Source organism: Chelonoidis abingdonii, chromosome 7, assembly GCF_003597395.2.
Source record: "Chelonoidis abingdonii isolate Lonesome George chromosome 7, CheloAbing_2.0, whole genome shotgun sequence".
In the NCBI taxonomy this organism is placed as follows: domain Eukaryota; kingdom Metazoa; phylum Chordata; order Testudines; family Testudinidae; genus Chelonoidis; species Chelonoidis abingdonii.
This window is the reverse complement of record NC_133775.1, coordinates 110,523,189-110,539,715: the sequence shown is the minus strand read 5'-3', so window position 1 is coordinate 110,539,715 and position 16,527 is coordinate 110,523,189. Positions and strand designations below refer to the sequence as shown.

The 16,527-nt window shown below is 59.3% G+C and overlaps 1 protein-coding gene across 1 annotated transcript in view; it reads left to right on the top strand.

Annotated features, from left to right (window-relative positions):
- The window catches only part of SNCB (synuclein beta), a 190,586-nt gene that overhangs the window by 44,565 nt on the left and 129,494 nt on the right, over positions 1-16,527 (top strand). The window lies entirely within an intron of this gene.

Sequence of the window (16,527 nt, the reverse complement as noted above, 5' to 3'; positions counted from 1 at the left end):
GAGCCGCGGGGGGGCTCCGGGGAAGGGCCCCCCCGCCTGGGTGCGGGATCCTGGGGGGCCGGGGGGCCGTGTGCCAGCCGGGGGGGGAGTGTGCGCGCGCTGGCGGTGCCGTGTCTACGCGGGGCTGGGTGTGTGTCGTGGCCGCGTGCTCCGGGTTTTCGGGGATCCGGCCCGGGGCACCGGGAGATGTCGGTTTCCGAGGAGACCGGCCCCCGCCCCCGAGCTTCCTTTCACGCAGCACAAGCGCTCGGTGCAATATTTCATCCTGCAGATGTGCCCCCCCCCGTCGCGTTTCTTATTGTCCAGAGCAGGCTCTCCCCTCTGGCCCATTGGCACCTGCCCCACCCGGGACAGGGCCTGGCCCCCGCCCGGCTCTCTTGGCCTGGCGGGTGCCAGTGGCTTTGGGCTCAGGGCGAGGGGCTTGGAGGAGGATTTGCTCAGTGTGTGCGCACACATGTGCACACGCGTGTGCGGGTGGAGGGGGACGCTCACTGAGCGCAGATTCCTGCACCTGGGAAGGCGAGAGAGGAACGGATCAGCCCTGGGGAAAAGCCTCCAGTGCAACTGGAATTTTGTACCTGGTGAATATTTAAGGCAGTTGCTCCTCTGGTCCATGCTTGGCAACACCAGGCCCAGCAAACAGCTCCCAGAGACAGGCACAGACCAGAGAGACACTTGGGCCAGTCTGGTTTGCAGACCCTGCCAGCAGCAGCCTGGGCAGCTGGGTTAGGTGGGGCTGAGTGCCCCAGGGAGTCGCTCAGCGCTGGGCTGTGGTTGTTGCAGGTCCCTTGCCGAGGGTACCCGAGGGGAGGGCCCCGGCGGTGGTGTGTGGCGAATGGGGTTACAACAGGGGAGCCAGAACGGTTTTAGAGGGGGGGTGCTGGGAGCCATTGAACAAACTAAACCCTGAACATGCTGGAAAGCACTTCACACCGAGTGTGGATGTGAGATGCTGCTTTTCGTACACTGCTGCTGCCACCCTGCCGCAAACGGTTCTGGCTTTAAACACACCACAGACCAGCGCATACTCGGCCCCCTTTGGCGGGACAGGCCTGGAGACCGAGGTGTGGGGAACACAGTGGACAGGCTGGGAGATAGTCTAAGCCCAGGGCGGTTGTCCCATAGCAAACTCGCCGTTACCACCTGGCTGCTCCCGCCGTTCCTGCAGGGATGGTAACTAGGAGCCAGGCGAGCGCTGAGCTGGGGGACGGCTCTGTGCTCCGCTCGCTCCGGCGTCCCTCCAGTCCAGTCGCTCCCTGGCTCAGCAGAATGCAGTGCTCTGCCGGTGGCTCTGACTTCCCCGGGGAGATCAGAGTCCGACCCGGGCTACAGTGTGAATGATGGGGCCGGGGCATGAGCTGCGTTTGTAGTTCCCAGCGAGCCGCTGTTCGTTCGGTGCGTGGGTGACGCTGGATTTGCCCAGACGCTGAAGGAGAGTAGCAGGCGAGCGTGACGCACAGCAGGGCCCTGCTGTCTCACATCCAGATCTTACCCCTCTGGGAGCGGTTTTCCCTGCCATGCTCCGTCACCACATACGCCGACCCCCATACCCGCTGGCAGCTGGATTCCCTGTGCCCGCAATGCAGCGGAGTGAGCTGCTCTGCTCTGGCAACATGTCACACCCCTCCAGGCAGGACAGGCGAGTCTGGGCCCCGGGCGGAAGGGCCGGATTTCTGCTCTCACAGGGAGCAGGTTCTGCCTGGTGCTGCGCTAGCATTGGCCAGTATCACTCACTCAGAGCCATGCAACCCCAGCGGAGCTGGGATGAACGTGGCCCCATTGCAAGTGCCATCAGCACCCCCCGTCCCCTGCCCTGTCCTGCCCTTTCTCTGCTCCCTGCGTTGAGCTGGAAGGCTGGCCCTGAGGCCTGGCTGAGCCCCTGGGTGTCCATCGGAGCAGGCACCGACTTTGCACGGCTTTGGGGTGCAGGTGGCAGGTGCCAGGTTCAGAGCTGAAAACTGACCCCAAGCACCACAAACAAGTGTGGCCATCGCTCCCTGTGTGTGGCGTGGCTGGGCACTGCCCAGAGGAGGGGCTGGCAGGGAGCAGGGATCACCCTTGGGCACTTTGTCATATGGTGGATACCTCCTCACCTGGCCTGCCCCCGTCCTGCTCACCCACAACCCCCACCTCCCCTTTGCATTGCCCTTTCCCCGTTCTCCCTCGCCCAGCTCCCCACCTCCCCCTCTGTCACCCACTCCATGTTCTCCCATCACTCCCCTTTCTCCTCCCGTGTGTCATCGCCAGAAGCAGTGGTAGGAAAGCGATGTATTTTTAGCTTCTTTCAATGCTGTGGAGCAGCTGGAGACGGGGAGAAGCAGCCAGTGCTCAGCAGACTCTGCTCTGAGATCCGTGGAGCCTGCAGGATTCCAGCCGTACTCGACACAGCTGCCATTGCGGTCACCTCTGGGGTAAAACCTGCAGCTGTCTGACAGCACAGAGCAACAAGGGCCAGGAGTGGGGGAGGAATCCTGTACCCAGTGTGTGGCAGGGAAATGCCTGCCTCCAGTAGGAGTTTGGCCAGGACTGCGGGGCTGAGGATCCTACGGCACTGGGTGATCACAGGTACCCAGGAGCGTGGTGGTAGCTATTTGCTCAAAGTCAGCACAGTGCCCCCTCGCTTGGCCCTGGGGCATTGGATCCTCTTGGGCTCGGGAGCCGCAGCTGCTGTCAGAACGGGCCGCATTTGCATCCCTTCTGCGTGGAAACGCTCTTGTGCACATGCAGGAATATCTTGGTTGTGAGCACAATGCCCAGCTTGGTGTGCAAAGGCAGGGACTTGGTGCATGCATGGATCGGCCTCTGCTTTTGCAGGGGCAGGTTCAGAGGCTTTTGGAGAACGTGTCCCAACAGTACCAGTAAGAGTCTGGCTGGGACACTGAGGGGCGCAGCAGATCCTCAGCACACGGGCGTGTCTGAGGGACGTCAGTGGATTGCAGCGGAGTGAGAGAGCAGGACCCAGCTCTGGTGGATCTAGTCGCCTGGGGATCGGTGCCACGTGGCCCTGGGCTTGGCGTAGCGACGAGCAGAGGCAGGGGTTGGTTACAGCCCTCAGTACAGAGATAGCGAGTCAGACGGGCAATGGCACGGCAGAGGACATGAAGAAGACACAGCTGGACATTGATGGGCACCATGCTGCACAGCCGGCCTCAGCTCACCCACCATCCCAGGGATCCGCTGTGTCGCGCCCTCCCTGGCGCTGATCCCAGGCAGCTCTCTAGGGCGTGGGCCAGCACTGGCTGCAGAACACCCCACGAGGGCCCAGGGAGCCTGGCTTCCCCATCCAGCTTCTCTTGGGCTTCGCAGCTGGCTGAGGAGATGCTGATTCATGCCCCAGGGTTCCTTGGCAGGAGGGGGGGTTCTGTCATGGGCAGCCCTGTGTCCCTCCCTGTGCTGGCACTAGCCCCCAGAGGGTCTGGCACCATCCTCTGTGCCCACTGGCAAACCCTGTGCTCCTCCTACCGCAGGGCTGCTGGTGGGTGACATGGGGCCAGGGTGTGTGGCCCAGTACACGCTGACCTACAAGACCCTGTGATGCAACCAGCTGAGTCCCAGGGGTGCATGCCAGGCATCCCGCCTCTGTGCCAGTGTAACGATGCGGCCTCCGGCGGGACACAACTCAGATTATCAGTTCAGGACAAATTGCTCAGAGCAGGGCAGTCACAGCCTAACAGTAAGTTAAGGCACCAGACCAGCCAAACAGAGAGGACTTTGGTCTCACCCCACTGGCTAACCACAAGTCACACAAGCAATTCCCTAGACACTCCAGTCTCCCAGTATCACCACCAGTGCCACTCGTCCTGGGGATGAATGGTTATGAAAACCAACATCCCAGTAAAAAAAAAAGGTTCTCTCGATCCCAAAGGACCAAGCCCCTGACCCAGGTCAATATACACATCAGATCTTACCCACAAATCACGCTGTTGCCAATCCTTTAGAATCTAAAATCTAAAGGTTTATTCATAGCAAGAAAGAAATAAATATAGATAAGAGTGAGAACTGGTTAAATAGAATCAATTATATACAGTTCTTGGTTCAGGCTTGTAGCAGTGGTGGAGTAAACTGCAGGTTCAAATCAAGTCTCTGGAACATCCCCCGCTGGGATGGGTCATTCAGTCCTTTGTTCAGAGCTTCAGTTTGTAGCAAAGTCCCTCCAGAGGTAAGAAGCAGGAGTGATGACAAGAGGGAGAAGCTGCAGCCTTTTATAGTCTCTTGCCATGCAGCCTGTGCTTCCTTTGTTCCAAACACAAGCTGCCCAGCACATGTCCGGGGAGAACCTCAGAGTTCGGTCTGTAGGCCTGTCCCTGCCTTGCTGAGTCACAAGGTGTATCTGCTTCTCTCAGTGGGTCAGTTGTGTAGCTGATGGTCCTTAATGGCCATCAAGCAGGCTAGGCAGTGCTGACGCCACATTGTCTGGGGTATCACCCAGAAGCACAGCACAAGTTTGAAATACAGACAGTCTAGAGCCAATACTTATAACTTTAAATACAGAAATGATCCATGCACACAGACAGCATAATCATAACCAGCAAACCAGAACCTCATCTTAGCCCTCCTTTATACAAGATTTGGTGCCACTGCAGGACCTTGGTTGCACCAAGGATCGTTCTGGTACTGGGCTGTGTCAGTAACATCAGAGCCAGGCACTGGCAGATGGGCAGGGCTGGGCTGGGCCCAGGAACCTCTGTGAGCAGGGGCCAGCAACAGCTGCGAACTGATCTCTGTAAAATATCATGCCTCCAAATCCAGCCCCCCAACTCAGCCCTCTGTACCTGTCCCCCAATCCAGACCCAACGTACCTGCCCCCAATCCAGACCCAACGTACCTGCCTCCCAATCCAGTCCCCAACCCAGCCCCCCATACCTGCTCCCAACCCAGCCCCTCATACCTGCCCCATCCAGACCCAACATACCTGCCTTCCAACCCAGTCCCCAACCCAGCCCCCTGTACCTGCCCCAAGCCAGCCCCCTGTACCTGCCCCACAACCCAGTCCTCCAATCCAGACCCAATGTACCTGCCCCGCAACCCAGCCCCATATACCTGCCCCCAGCCCTCTGTATCTGCCCCCAACCCAGCCCCCCTGTACCTGTCCTACCAGCCCAACTCCCATATCTCCCTGTACCTGCTCCGACAGCCTGACCCCTGTGCTCCCTGCCTAGATCCCTACACCTGCCCGTGACCCGCTGCCTCCCCTGACCCAGCCCCACTGCTGCCCTCAATGCAGACCCCTGTATCTGCCCTCACCCCCACGTTACCCAACACAGACCATGTACTAGCTGCTGCCCATTACCCAGCTGCTTGCGTCCCCTGCACTAGCTGTGCCCCATTCCCCTAACCGCACTGTGGTGTCACCCCCATTCGCACACACTGTCACGGAGTGAGGGGGAGTCCTGCCCTGCACCCCTCTTCCTGGGACCGACAATGGCTCTCAGCCAGCCAGTAAAACAGAAGGTTTATTGGACAACAGGAACGCAGGTTACAGCAGAGCTTGGAGGCACAGCCAGGACCCCCCCAGTCGAGTCCTTCTGGGGGTTCAGAAAGCGTAGCTCCCAGTTTGGGATTCCCTGAATTCCAACCACCCAACCCAAAACCGAAACTGAACTAACTCTCTCCAGCCGGCCCCTGCCTTTTGTCTGGGTTCCCGGGCAAAGGTGCTGACACTCCTCCTCCCCCCCCCCCCCACCTGGCTCAGTGTTTACAGGCTGTACGGTTCCTGTCCCTCTCTTAAGTCCTCCTCCGGCATCTCCCACTCCTCGCACAGACGTCCCTTGACTCCATCTAAATCTCTTCCCCCCTCTGAGACTAGAACTGCGCGGTTGCGGTGCACGCTGTGCCAGCGATTGCTGGATTCAGGGCCCCTCTCTGGACAAATAAGCGTACGAAACGTACCGCCTGTCAGGTGGCATTTCCTCCTTCCTGGACCACGTCCATGTCACAGTACGCTCAAGGCTCAGTCAGGTCTACCACCTCAGGAAATCAGCGAACTGGGCGTTGGCTCCTTTCATCTGGTGCAGCCAGGTCAAGGGTGGGGTGGCTCGCGGGTACGACCGAGCGAGTGGTCCGGCCACAGAGAGAAGACTTATGTGCATACCAGTTTCTCTAAGTCGGCCCGACACCATGCCAGGCATTCGCAGTTTCTCGATGGGTGCCGCGTAGTTTTTTGCTCCCGGGTAGCAGCTTTCTGTGATCAGGTACCACCATGGAGGTGTCTTCTCCCCCTTTTCATTCTCCTGCCTTAACACCGCCACCCGGTCCGTGTTCTGAGGCGTCAGATACGGCTGATGGCATGGCTTTTCGAAGTTCCACAAGAACGGATCGACCCGTCCTTTCTTTCGGGACCAGCACCACTGGTTTGAGGTCGCAGGGCTGGAGACGGCTGGATCACCCAGAGCCAGCATTTCCCTGACCTACTGTGTTCTAGGTCCTGGGCACTTTTTCCCGGAGTGAACCCGAAAACGCGGGGAGCATCTTATAGGGGAGATTGTGACTGAGTCTCCATCAGTGGACAGTCATTAGTGCGATTCCAGGTGGCTGGAAAAACAGCTGTCAGTACTAGATGGCAGCACCTTCTTGATCTCAGTGTGCTGGGCCAGGGTCAGCTGATCAGAGAGGGAATTGCTCCAGGAGAGAGACCCAGCTTTTGTCCCAGGGAATAGATCCACTAAAGGGTCATCTCCCTGCCCCTCCCAGTGTCCACACACAGCCAACACCACATTCCCCCTGTCATAGTATGGCTTCATCATATTCACATTGTACACCCAGCGGTGATCAGCCCGGTTTGACAGCTCCACCACATAGTTTACCTCATTTAGTTGCTTGATAACCTTGAAAGGCCCTTCCCAGGCGGCCTGGAGTTTGTTTTTCCTCACGGGGATGAGAACCATCACTTGATCCCTGGTGGCGAAGGTGCAGGCCCGGGCTGTGCGGTCATACCAGACCTTCTGCTTCCTCTGGGCTCGGGCTAGATTCTCCCTGGCCAGACCCATAAGCTCGGCCAGTCTTTCCCGGAAGGTCAGGACATACTCCACCACCGACTCTCCCTCGGGAGTGGCCTTCCCCTCCCATTCGTCTCTCATCAGGTCCAGGGACCTCCTTACCCGCCTTCCATATAACAGTTCGACAGGCAAAAACCCACTAGATTCCTGCAGTACCTCGCTGTATGCGAACAGCAGGTGAGGTAAGTAGTTGTCCCAGTCCTGTGGGTGCTGGTTCATAAACGTTTTTAGCATCATCCTTAGCAGCGTCCCGTTGAACCTTTCCACCAGCCCGTTGGACTGGGGGTGATACACTGAGGCCCAGTTGTGCTGGACCCCACATTTCTCCCACAAGCACCGGAGCAGGGCCGACATGAAGTTGGTCCCCTGGTCCGTTAAGACTTCCTTGGGGAACCCCACCCGGCTGAAAATGGTCAGCAGCACATCTGCCACGGTGTCCGCTTCAACAGAGGACAAGGCCACCGCCTCGGGGTAGCAAGTGGCGAAATCTACCACCACCAGGATGTATTTCTTCCCCGACGGGTCGCCCTGCTGAGAGGTCCCACTATGTCCATGACCACCTTCTGAAAAGGTTCTTCTATGATGGGTAAAGGCCTCAAGGCCGCTTTCCCCTTTGTCCCGGGCCTTCCCCACCCTCTGGCAGGGGTCACAGGATTGGCAGTACTGTCGGACATGGGTAAAGACCCCAGGCCAGTAAAAGTTCTGTAGCAGCCTGTGCCTGGTGCGCTGGATTCCCTGGTGCCCTGAAAGCGGGACATCATGGGCCAGGTACAGTAGCTTGTGGCGAAACTTCTGGAGAACCACTAGCTGCCTCCTGATCCCCGATGACTCCACTTCCCCTGGGGGAGCCCATTCTCGGTACAGGAATCCCTTCTCCCACAGGAACCTCTCCTTGCAACCTCTCCTCATGGTCTGTACTGCACTGAGGTTAGCCCGGTCCCTGGGCTTCCGCAAGGAGGGATCTTTCTGCAACTCGGCCTGGAACTCAGCAGCTGGGACAGGGAAGGGGACCTGCTCTCTCTCGCTGGCTGGGTCTGAGGCCACAGCCTCTCTGAGCCGTGTCTCTGGGTGTTCCCTCCCCACCAGGTTAGGGTCCTGCACCTCGGGCTGAGTACCTTCCCTGTTGTCAGGGCGCAGTGCCCCTCGCCGACTCTGACTACGAGTCATGACCAGGGCACCCCGGGTGTTATTTGGCCAGTCCTTGAGGTCCCTGCCCATTAACACCTCTGTGGGCAAATGTGGGGCCCTCCTTGGCCCCCCACTTCAAGTGTACCCTCGCCACGGGAACCTTGAATGGGGTCCCACCCATGCCCATCAGGGTCAAATACGTGTCAGGTACCATCCAATCTGAGGCCACCACCTCGGGCCGGGCCAGCGTCATCTCTGCGGCCATGTCTCAGTACCCAGTGACCTTCCTCCCATCTACCCCCAGGGAAAAAAGGCACTCTTTCCGGAGGGGCAGCCCTTTGCCCACCCTGTAAACCAAAAACTCGGAGCCTGGAGCATCCAGCCCCCCAGAGGAGCTGACCTGGGGGCCTCTTCCCTCCTTCACAGGTGGTACGCTGCCAGCCCCACTTTCCTGGGAATGTTGCCCCTCATCGATTGGGTTTTTACCCAGTCAACTCTCTACGGGTTGGGTCTGCTTGATCTGTCTCTGAGCTTGGGGCACTGGGCCCATATATGGACTTTGGCCACATTGATAGCAGCCCATGTCTCGTGGGTCCCCTTGAGTGGGTTGGATGGACCTGATGCTGGATGTTCCCCTTTGGTGGGGGTTCTCCATAGGCCCCCGCTGGGGGGGTCCCATGATGACTCTCTCTCTGCGTTGAGGCAGGCCTGCTCCTTCGAGACTCCTCCCTGTTATCCCCTGCCCGACTGTCCACAAATTGGTCAGCCAGTTGGCCTGCGTGGTGCGGGTTTTCTGGCTTCTGGTCCCTCAACCACAGCCTCAGGTCAGACGGGCACTGCTCATACAGGTGCTCCAGTATGAATAGGTCAAGCAGGTCCTTTTTAGTTTGGGCCCCAGCTGTCCACTTGCGGGCATACCCCTGCGCCTGGTTGGCCAGTTGTAGGTATGTGACCTCACAGGTTTTTTTATACACTGACTCCAGAACCTCTCCCGGTACATCTCAGGAGTCAGCCCAAACCGCCGCAGCAGGGCCTGCTTGAATAGTTCGTAGTTCCCTTTCTGCCCTCCTCTCCCAGCTGGCGGTACAATGCACACGGCTTTCGGGGTCCAGTAAGGGGGTGAGAACCCGGAGCTGTCCGCAGGTTTCAACCTGGGTGCAGCTCGCAGGGCCTGTCTCAAAGGCATCCAGGAAGTCATCCATGTCCTCCCCTCCTTACGCTGGGCCAGGATGCACTTATCAAAAGCTCCGCGCAGTCCTGGGCCCCCCCCTCACTCATCGCAGCTGGGGGCCCGTTGCTCCTCAGCCTCGCCAGTTCCAGCTCATGAACTGACAGCTTCTGTGCTTCCAGTTCCCGCTGGTTCTCCTCTCCGTTCATGTTCTGCCTTCTGGTCTCCTTCATGTTCTCTCTGTCTCTCTTTCTCTCCCGATGTCATTGTTCCTTTCTGTCTCTCACACTCCTCCAGACGGGAGCTCTCAGTTTAGCTCTCTCCCATGCAGCCGCTTTGCTTCCAGGATGCCGAGTGATTCGCTGGGCTTTGCATCCCCTGCTAGGGGCATGCGTCTTCACCGGAGGATCCCCTGCTGGTCCAAGGGGGGTCACGGTGCCCTCGGGACCCACTGGGCTCCTCCCCCTTCCCTAGGCATTAGGATGGTGGGGTCTCGGGAAGCCCTGGCCACCGGCTGACCACTCCAGGCAGCTGACAATTCATACTGTGCCTGTGCTGCATCTGCCAGGCTGTTCCCTCAGAGACAGGCCCAGGTTCATTCATGTGGTCTCCCTGCTCTAGCTGGTCACTCAGCTGGTCCTTGGTCAGCTCGCCCGCGCAGCCCCCTCTGCTTGCATCAGAACTCCAGGCAGGTCACACTTGCAGCCACTTGGCGTACATCTTCCTGCTGGCCACTCACAGGTCTGGGGTGCTCGTTGCTCCCCATCTGGAATTGTTTCAGGGGGACCCTATTGCCTGAGCCCTTCTTGAGGTACACCACTCTCCTCTGCCAAGGGTCTGAGAGCTGCTACGAGCTCCTCCCAACGTTTTTCCCTGCGGACCACTCTGACTAGCAATCCTCGTGGGTTGACCGCTCTGTTACTGCAAAGTTAAATCTTCTCACTGGGGCACACCTCTACTCCCAGGGGTTATCACTTCCCTTCGTTTACTGCTCCCCAGTCACTTACTGCAGGAGCGGCTGTTTCCACGGGGGTGCAGTATCCCGACCGCTGCCAACCAGTTGTCACGGGCAGAGTGATGGGGAGTCAGCCCTGCACCCTCTTCCTGGGACCACACGAGTTGATCAGCCAGCCAGTAAAACAGAAGGTTTATTGGACAACAGGAATGCAGGTTACAGCAGAGCTTGTAGGCACAGCCAGGACCCCTCAATCGAGTCCTGCTGGGGGTTCAGGGTGTTTGGATCCCAGCTTAGGATTCCCTGAATTCCAACCACCTAGCCCAAAACCGAAACTGAACTAACTCCCTCCAGCCGGCCCCTGCCTTTTGTCTGGGTTCCCAGGCAAAGGTGTTAACACTCCTCCCCCCTACCTGGCTCAGGTTACAGGCTTAGGCCCTGTCCCTCACCTAAAGTCCTCCCCGGCTCTCCCATCCCCCGCACAGACAGTCCCTACTGCATCACACACACGCAGTGCATGCAACCAGCCCCCTCGATACCTGCACAGGGCGTGTCCTGCAGGGGCTCTCAGCTGCCTGGCCCCTCAGAGCCTCACTTGCCCACAGCTGGCTATCACACCAATGGCCCCAGAGAGGGCGACAGCCCAGGGTCACCCAGCAGCCACTCACCCACTGGGCCGGGGGCTAGAGCGTGTCTCTAGTGTAGGCTTGGCAGAAGCTGGCGAGTCGGGGCCATGGGACCCTGGGCCTGGAGAGGACGTGAGCTAGTGGAACAGGCACAGGGCTGGGAGCCAGGATTCCAAATGCTGGCATGGCTGGTGCCACTCTGCAGGGGTGATGTCCCCCCTGCAACATCCCCCCAAGGCCTGTGCACCCTGAAGCTGCCTGGGTGGGCTCTGCCCCAACCTCCCTGTTCCCCCCCCACCTCCTGTGCTGCTGTGCGGGGGGAGGGGGCCCAGGATCAATGCTGACCCAGCAGATCTCCCAGGCAGCCCAAACTGGGCTCCACACATGTTCTGGCACAACTTCTGGGGAGGGCAGCAAGCCAGTGCCTGCCCCTGTGCAGCTCCTGGGCACCAGGGTGGGCACTGGCCTCCCAGGGGTGGCCCCAGCTCTCAGTATCTCAGTGCCCAGTTTGCGAGCTGGGGGTGGTACCCCTTCTTCCTGGGGGGGAGCATTTGGGGCAAGCCCCCTATTGCATTTCACTATGGAGCAGATCAGGCTGTGTGGCCCCGCCCCATTCTCTGTGCTGGCGGGGGCATGGGCCCCTGCGACGGCTGGGTTGGGGTGATCACCGAGGAGGCTGTTCAGGGCAGCTCTGCCCCCACTAGTTGCTGTTCGCAAGAGGCCCTTGCCCCTCAGTGTGCACCTGGGAGCCCCATTGCACAGTGCGGCCAGATCCGGGCCAGGGCAGGACCTGGTCCCCTAGCCTGTCCCAGCAGAAGTTGCTGAAAGTCACAGGATTTCTGCCTCGAGGTCTGCCTGCTTGTTAGGAGATTTTGGGTGTGTGGGGCCACATCAATACCTGGTGTAAATCTTTTGGCTTCCATGGTTACACCAGGCATGGGCTTGGCACATGGATCTAGTGAGCTGGCAAGAAGAAGAGTGGTGCTGGCGCTGAATAGCCTCAGCTGCCCGGAGAGGCCGGGGGTGGCTGGAGCTGGGCCCCTGCAGGTGCCTTGGTCCTCAGCAATGGAGGTTAGCTGAGATCAGGCAGAAATCAGGGATGCATGGGAGGGGACAGGAGCTCACCTGCCGGGCTGCAGGAGAGACCTGGAGGTCTGTGCCGGGGGGAAGGGGGCACATGGCTCTGGGTCTGGCTGCAGGACCAGTTTGCCCTGGTGTCCATTCTGCAGCCACGTTGGCCTGGGCTCTCAGGGGGAGGATGGGGCTGTCTCACGTCTCAGCCCTCAGAGGAGCTCCAAATAACCCTCTTTCACTCCTCTCAGCCTGCCAGAAATTCCTTTTCCTTCCTTTCCCGCAAACCCGCTGGCCGCGCTGCTCAGTCCGGGAGGCCTGGCCAGCATTCCTTGCTCTGCTGGACGTGTCGCGGGCACCACAAGCCTTGCCCAGCCCCAATTGCTCAGGCCTCAACTCTGCCTGGCCACGTTGAGAAAAGCTAGAATTGGGGCTGTGACATCCTCACATCCTCTCCCTTCGTGGTCAGCAGAGCCGCCCGCGGGCACCAAGGAACCCGTTGGGGAGGGGTAGGGGGAGGCCAAATGTCTCATTAGCACGGGCGTGGCAGAGGTGGCGCTGCAGGGCAGGGGGCAGATGCATGCCCACACATGCACGTGGACTGTGGTGGGGAACAGGACTCGCCCCTGTATGGTGGGGGAGAGGGTCTGTTGGAGTCGCTGTTTCATGTGACCATTGCACCATCCCGCACTTGTGCAACGGCCATCGACTCCCACCCCAGCCCAGCGTGTCGCCTCCATGGACCTGGCGTTAGGAAATGCCTGTGCATAACAGTGCATCTCGTTTGCACGTTATGATGAACTGGGAGTGTTCTTGATGTGGTCTTTGAATGCTGAGTGGGGAGTGTTGGCCTGGGAAGGTTGCAGGGGAGTTTTGCTGGGACTGTCAGCATTGGGGATGGGAGACTTTCCTTGAGGGAGGATACCTGAGCACGTAAAACGAGAACCCAGGACCGGGGTTGGAGGCCAGGTGACACCTCTGCCCGGGAAACTGGACAAAGGCTGGGAGAGGAGCCGGAGGGGGGCTGAGTGAGGGGCTGGAAGGAGTTTCAGTTTGGAGCTGGCAGGGAAATGGAGAGGAGCGCCCTGACGGGCTTGGGCTTCCCAACAGGGCTGTGGCCCCCCTGAGGCCCCAGATGGACCTAACTAAAGGGAGTCCTGCTGTCTGTACCGGCAAGACCTGTCTTGGACTGTGTTCCTGTTGTCTAACTAAACCTTCTGTGTTACTGGCTGGCTGAGATTCCCAGTGAATTGCAGGAAACCGGGGGTGCAGGGCCTGGTCTCCCCCCATACTCTGTGACAATTGGTGTCAGTGGTGGGATCTACTGCACCCTCTGGATGGAGCTTCCTGCAGTAAGTGACTGGGGAGCAGTAAAATGAAGGGGGATTGATGGCGACCAGGCATGCTGAAGAATCAGCGAGGGACGGTTTCAGGGGGTGGTTAACTCCCCCTGGGAGTGTGTGCCCAGTGAGAAGGACTTTGCAGTAACAGGGTCCCCCGGGGGATTGCAGTGAGCGGTCCCAGGGGCGGAGGAGTCTGCAGCTCGACCCTGGCAGAGAGGTGGTGACCTCAAGAAGGGCTGGTGCACTAGGGGTCCCCCTCGGACCATGGGAGCGACGAGCACCCCGGGCCTGTGATGTGTCAGCAGGAAGGTGTATGCAAGCGGCTTAAGTGCAACCTGGTGGAGCTGTGCAAGAGAGGGGGCTGCGAAGGGGGGACTCACCAAAGACCAGCTGATTGCCCAGCTGGAGGGAGGGGATCGCTTGAATGAACTTAATCTCCTGTCTCTGAGGAGCAGCCTGGGAGATGCAAGCGCAGGCACCAGTGTCTGTCCCTGCTGGAGTGGTCAGCCGCGCTGAGGACTTCCGAGACCCCCCTTTCCTATCCTAGGGGAAGGTGGCGAGGAGCCCAGCAAACGTGAGGGCACCGTGACACCCCCCCGGCCAGCAGGGGATCATCCCAGTGAAGCTCCCCATTGTTGGAGTTGAGGCAGCTGGGACTGATGGAGGAGTGAGCAGAATTAGCAGAACAAGAAAAACAGAGGACAGTGGGAACTGGAGGAGAAAGAGAGACAGCTTCAGCATGAGCTGAACTGGCGAGGCTGAGGGCAGCGAGCCCCCGGGCTGTATGAGCAGTGCCCATCCGACTGGGCTGTGGTTGAGGGACCAAAGCCAGAGAACCCACGACGTGCGGGCGCTGGGCTGATGAGTTGTGAAGAGCGTCAGGGGTGGCAGGGAGGATCCCAAAGGAACGGCCCACCTCGATGCAGAGTGTCATCCTTGGGACCTCCATAGGGGAAATGGAGAACCCCCTCACAAGGCGGAAAATCTGGTGTCAGGGCCACAACCGGCTCGAGGGGACCAGCGGGACATGGACTGCGTTTACTCTGGACAAAGAGGCCACATTCGACCCAGTTGCCCAAGAAAGGGGTGCTACAGCTAATCAACTGTTTAGGAGGAGAGTGCCTCAGGCAACTCCTCCGCAGAGCTGGATGCTCCGGACATCAGGTTTTCTGTTTACAGGGTGGGCGTGGGCTGTCCCTGCAGAGCGAGTGCCTGTTCCCCTGGAGGTGGATGGGAGAATCTATGGATACGAATGGACATGGGTGCTGAGTGATTGCTGGCCCAGCCCGAGGCGGTTAGCTCCAGATCAGGTGATGCCCAACATCTATTCTGCCCCTGATGGGGGTGGGTGGACCCCATTTCAAGGTGCCTATGCGACAGGATATACTTGAAATGGGGCACAAGGAGGGCCCCAAGAAGTGGGGATGCACCCCCATTTACCCATGAGGTGTTAATGGGGGGGGACATGGAGAACTGTCGTGACCAGAGCACCGAGCTGGAAAGGACGGTGTCATGGAGTCTGCCTCTCACCCCTCTTCCTGGGACCCACAGTGACCTTTTATCCAGCCAGTAAACAAGAAGGTTTATTGGACCGCAGGAACACAGGTTACAGCAGAGCTGCAGGCACAGTCCGGACCCCTCACTGATCCTTCTGGGGGTTCAGGGTGCTTGGATCCCAGCTAGGTCCCTGAATTCCTCCATAGCCCAACCCAAACTGTCCTGCCTCTCCTCCTCGGCGAAGAAAAAAACCCTTTGTTTCCTTCTCCTCCGCCCAGCAGCTCCCCCTCCCCCCTGCCGGCTCACATTACAACCTGACTACCTGTCCCTCACCTACAGACATCCCCTGCTTTCCCGTTCCCCACACAGACAGTCCCTACTCCTTCCCGTTCCCCACACACACAGCCCCTACTCCATCACAGACGGTGTGCCCTGACCTCGGGGAGGGTACCTTGCCTGAGGTGCAGGACCCTAACCCGGTGGGGAGGGAGTGCCCAGGGACACGGCTCAGGGAAGCTGAGGCTTCAGACCCACATGGTGAGAGAGAGCAGGTCCCCATCCCTGTCTCAGCTGCTGAGTTCCAGGCCAAGTTGTAGAAAGATCCCTCCTTGCGGAAGATAAGGGACCTGGCCGACCTCAGTGTGGACAGACCATGGGGGGAGGTTGCCGGAAAAGGTTCCTGTGGGAGAAGGGGTTCCTGTACTGAGAATGGGCTTCCCCAGGGGAAATGAAGTTGGGGGGATCAGGAGGCAGCTGGTGGTACCCCGGAAGTATCGCCGCCAGCTGCTGTGCTGAGCCCATGACGTCCCCCTTTCAGGGCACCAGGGAATCCGGCGCACCAGGCAGAGTCTGCTACAGAACTTTTACTGGCCTGGGGTCTTTCCTAATGTCCGGCACTACTGCCAATCCTGTGACCCCTGCCAGAGGGTGAGGAAGGCCCGGGACAAGGGGAAAGTGGCTTGCCCAGCACAGAGGAGCCTTTCCAGAGGGTGGCCAAGGTAAAAAGGGGGGTTCTGAACCAAGAGAGCCCGAATCACAGCCCTCCAGACTGGAACGCTGGGAGAAGACCCCAGGTCAGGTTGAACCCCAGTGGTACTGGGATGGGAAAAGGGCACGGGCCACATAAGCCTTCCCACATGTGAACTACGAGTGCCATCGAGCACCCCCGACCTAAAGGGGGTGTGAAGCTGGAAGGGCCTGGTGTAATTCTCCCCCACGAAGGGGAGGGATGCTGGGGCATCCATGGGGATGTAGGTAGGTTCGAACTTCCGCAGGTCACTGGCTGAAGTGACCCTGCTCAGTTTGGTCTCGAAAGCAGGAGAGATGCGACGAATTGGGAATGTTCTTATGGTGCTCTTTGAATAGTGGGTAGGGAGTGTTGGCCTGGGAATGTGGCAGGGGAGTTGTGCTGGGACTGTCGGCATCGGGGAAGGGAGGATGCCTGAGCACGTAACACAAGAACCCAGGACTGGGGTTGGAGGCCAGGTGACACCTCTGCCCGGGACACTGGACAAAGGCTGGGGGAGGCTGAGTGAGAGGCTGGAGGGAGTTTCAGTTTGGAGCTGGCAGGGAAATGGAGAGGAGCCCTGACGGGGCTTGGGCTTCCCAATGGGGCTGTGGCCTCCCTGGGGCCCCCAGATGGACCTAACTGAGGGGTCCTGTTGTCTGTACCGGCAAGACCTGTCCTGGACTGTGTTCCTGTCGTCCAAATAAACCACCTGTGTTACTGGCTGGCTGGGAGCCC